The following is a 3,661-nucleotide window of genomic DNA, read 5'->3' on the forward strand; positions in this document are numbered from 1 at the left end:
CCACCCCGCTGCTGGAGCCGCAGCGGCACGCCAAGAGCGAGGACCGTTTACAAAATAGCCTGCCGTGAGGTAAAGCCAGCGCCGGGGAGAAGAGAAGAGTTCACACAAAAACGAGCCTTGTACTAACATCATAAACCGGTACTGCCCTGCCCGCCTGCACTCCCTGGCACGGCACCCGTTAGCACCCCCTCTGCTCACCTGCACGCGATTATCAAACGGGGCAGATCCTTAATTCGCTTCCTCCTACCTGCTCCAATTCTTTCTTTTCCTTTTGTCCATAATTTCTTTTCCCCCGATGCAACCGGCCTCCTCCTATAATATACTTCGCAGAGCAACGCACCCGCGTGCGGATCATCGCGATATCCATTTCCAAGGAAAGATGAGAATCGATCCCGCGCGACTAGTTTCCTCCCACCTTTACGCAACTTGCGTTGCCCGCAGTATTTTTCATACCGTCCATCTAATCCCCTGTATTACTTTCGAGCCCCGCCCCTCTTCCTCCATCACAGGCCGCGAGGAATAAAACAGTGAGATAAAGAAACACAACCCGCGGTTATCCGTAAGACCTGCAAATAACCTTCTCCGAGACAAGGAGACGCATGGCAGGCGACAGCAACGGCCGCCGCTGCTAAAATACGCCCTTTTACTGACCACAGGTGTCGGACGGCCTTTCAGAGTAGTAATTTCTCATCCATTCCCCGGCGTTATGACACCGCATTGTTTTGTTCCGATATGCCGCCCGGCGCATAGCTAGTCTTTTGTTGCGCAAGGCGATGCAGGCCGGTCCAAGAAGTGTTCGAGATAAGTCGGGGCGAGGCCGAGCCGAATTTCTATACGGCGGGTCCCAACGCAGCGCCCCTCGAGGGGCAGTGCTCGGCTCGCTTCGTTTCGACGCCGAGTTCCGCTCGTTTGTGTTGTTCACAGGGGCGTACTGGCCCGGCGGGGAACCGGGGAAACCCCCGGGGGGCCCCCCCTAAAAGGTATCTTTTGGGGCCCCGCAGGGGCCCGCAGGGGCCCGCCTGGACCGTGGGCCCGTAGGGCCCGCAGCCGCAGGGCCCGGACGTGTTTTCACGCCCTTCCCCCAAAAATGAGACATTGTCTTTACCGTGCGAGCATTTGAGGGTTTTTGGGCTCATTCAGTCCTTAAAATAAGAAAAATTCGCTCGCTTCGCTCGCAATACTTTTCTTCAATTCCCTGAGTTTGCGTTCTTCCTCGTAAAATACTCAGGGTGTAAGGAAAATAATTTTTCATTTCAATTTCACAAAAAGAGAAATGCAATAGGGTGTTCAGCGCTTTCCGGGCGGTCTATAACGCCTAAAAAATTTCGCTCGCTCCGCTCGCGATTCTTTTAGGGTGTAAGGAAAATAATTTTTCATTTCAATTTCACAAAAAGAGAAATGCAATAGGGTGTTCAGCGCTCTCCGGGCAGTCTATAACGCCCAAAAAAATTTCGCTCGCTCCGCTCGCGATTTTTCTATTCTATTCTTCATTTGTGTGATTGTGTCTTTACGAAAGGAATCCGACAAGCCTTATACTTAACACACACGTTCGATAACAATGGCTGAAAAAAAGGTTAAGTTGCCCCTAGAAGGTAGGCAATTCGGGGGCCCCCCTAGATCCTTTCCCCCGCCTAGGCCCACACACCCAGTACGCCCCTGGTTGTTCACGCACTCTGACATTTTCGGTCGCCCATGGCATGGCTCTGTATGGGACTAAACTATGGCCTTATCTCTACTGCCGTGATTTTCACGGGTAATTCAGAGCAGGGCGAACGAGAAAGCGTGTTATTGCGGGTGCGTGTAAATTATCCGAAGCGGCAATTTTAAACATGAAAGGTCTTTAAGAAATCGTCGGTTCACTGCTTTTCCCTTGCTGTTTCGTTGGCAGCGTACTGCTCCCGATGATGTGACTAGACCACTGCAGCTGCAGCCCCGAGGTAGATGACGTCCCAGCTTTGAGGAAGCTGGCGACTTATTATGACTATAATTGCGACTCAAATTGAAATGAAGAGGAGGAAAAGGAAAGAGTAAGAAGGAGATCAGCGTCGAATGACCGAAACAGAGCTGTCTCGGAGTTTCCCTGTCCCCCTGCCGCCGGTTGCCACTGGAGGAGACTTGCACGCGGGGAGCAGCTAGAGTCTCTGGATTTGTCTGAAGTTGTTAAGAGTTCTCATTGAATAATTTAAATTATATTTCAGGAGATAGCGTTTAAAACAAAATTCATACAAAATTCGGAGAAGTGTAGCTTTGATGTAGGCTTCTTTTTTTATATATAGAATTTTAGAATACTCAATTTCTTTTTGAGAATTTCCATTCTTTGGAGCGTCGTCTGCTGCGTGTGTTCCGGAACACATTACCCCGACATAGCTGACGGCGGACATATGGGAGGGGAACAAGGTTTTGCAACAGTGTGCACCACCGCCGTGGTGTAGCTTCTTGCATATATACATCAGGGAGCCTTTCGGTTCCCAGTGCGAATCCCACGGCTTGCTGGAATCTCCCATGCCATATGTGGGTCACGAGTGTTGCGGGCTTGCCCACCCTAAGTACCGGTACTCATATCTGTCCATTAGGCCGTGATCTCTCTCTCTCTCTCTCTCTCTCTCTCTCTCTCTCTCTCTCTCTCTCTCGTTAGCGTTCGGCCGTTCCTCAAAATTTTTCATACCGGTCGTTTTGGAACGTGCGCTCGCGCTCGCCGGGATGCGCAGCCAGCCAATCCTTCCCTGTCGGTTTCCCTGTCGGTTTCTCTCCTCCCGCTCAAGTTCGGGTCCTTTCTCGGAACTAGCACCAGCGCCGCGGCCCCTGATATCGCCCGGCCGGGCCCCGAAGGCTCCGAAGGCCCCGAAGGCGCCCTCTTTGCGTCACACCCACGGGTGTCGTCGTCCATCAGCGCCGCCCTATTCCTAGAAGAAGACTCTCTCGCGGTATACCGGTCGGTGTCACACTACACGGCCGCCGGTGTGGTGTGTCGCCCGAGAACGATATGACGGGTGAAAGAGGCGCCGCTCCGTTCAATTTTTCATACAACTTTCATGTAACGGGAGGGCCGATAGTGTCGAGTACCCTCCTCCCCTCTCCCCGCCGCGTCGCCGCTGTCGTCCTCCTGGCCAGGCCAGGCCGTGCCCCTTTTCTGCCCGGAAACCAACCGCGCCGGCCGATCGCGGCGTCGTCGCCTCATCCTTTTTCCACGATAACTGATCATCATTTCCCTTATGTAGGCCGGCCCCGTCTTGGCGCACACGGACGGCGGCCGATCCGCTGGACGACGTCCCCCCGCTAGAGCCAAGTTCAATACTATGAGGTCAGTGGTGGTGGACCCGACAATGGCTATCGCCGGAGGGGCCAGCGCCGAGATGACCTTTCATTGTTGCCCGCCTCCGGGCCGTGGAAGTGGCGGTGGTGGCGAGCACTGTTGGGTATACGTCTCCGCCCGATTCAATTTTACCGTTAAATCAAACGCTTAGCGATGTCGCGTATACTGTATAGTCTACACACACACTCACACTTAAACACCGCCTGCACCGCGCTGGTGGTGGACATGCGCTCTGACTGACCTTCCACGCCGCGCTGCGATCCGCTACACGGGCCGCCTGCTCAGCGGCGGCGGTGCACTGCGTGTCGTGAGAACTTTTTTGTTTTCCTCCTTTTTACCCCCCCCCCC

At 53.8% G+C, this 3,661-nt stretch overlaps 2 protein-coding genes across 4 annotated transcripts in view; one reads left to right on the forward strand and one right to left on the reverse strand.

Moving 5' to 3' along the window:
- LOC113214301 (rab3 GTPase-activating protein catalytic subunit) overlaps positions 1-3,661 on the forward strand; it is a 123,197-nt gene that overhangs the window by 7,086 nt on the left and 112,450 nt on the right. The window lies entirely within an intron of this gene.
- LOC113214299 (uncharacterized) overlaps positions 1-3,661 on the reverse strand; it is a 104,625-nt gene that overhangs the window by 4,565 nt on the left and 96,399 nt on the right. The window lies entirely within an intron of this gene.

Source organism: Frankliniella occidentalis, unplaced genomic scaffold, assembly GCF_000697945.3.
Source record: "Frankliniella occidentalis isolate FOCC.00 unplaced genomic scaffold, Focc_3.1 Scaffold318, whole genome shotgun sequence".
Classification (NCBI taxonomy): Eukaryota; Metazoa; Arthropoda; class Insecta; order Thysanoptera; family Thripidae; genus Frankliniella; species Frankliniella occidentalis.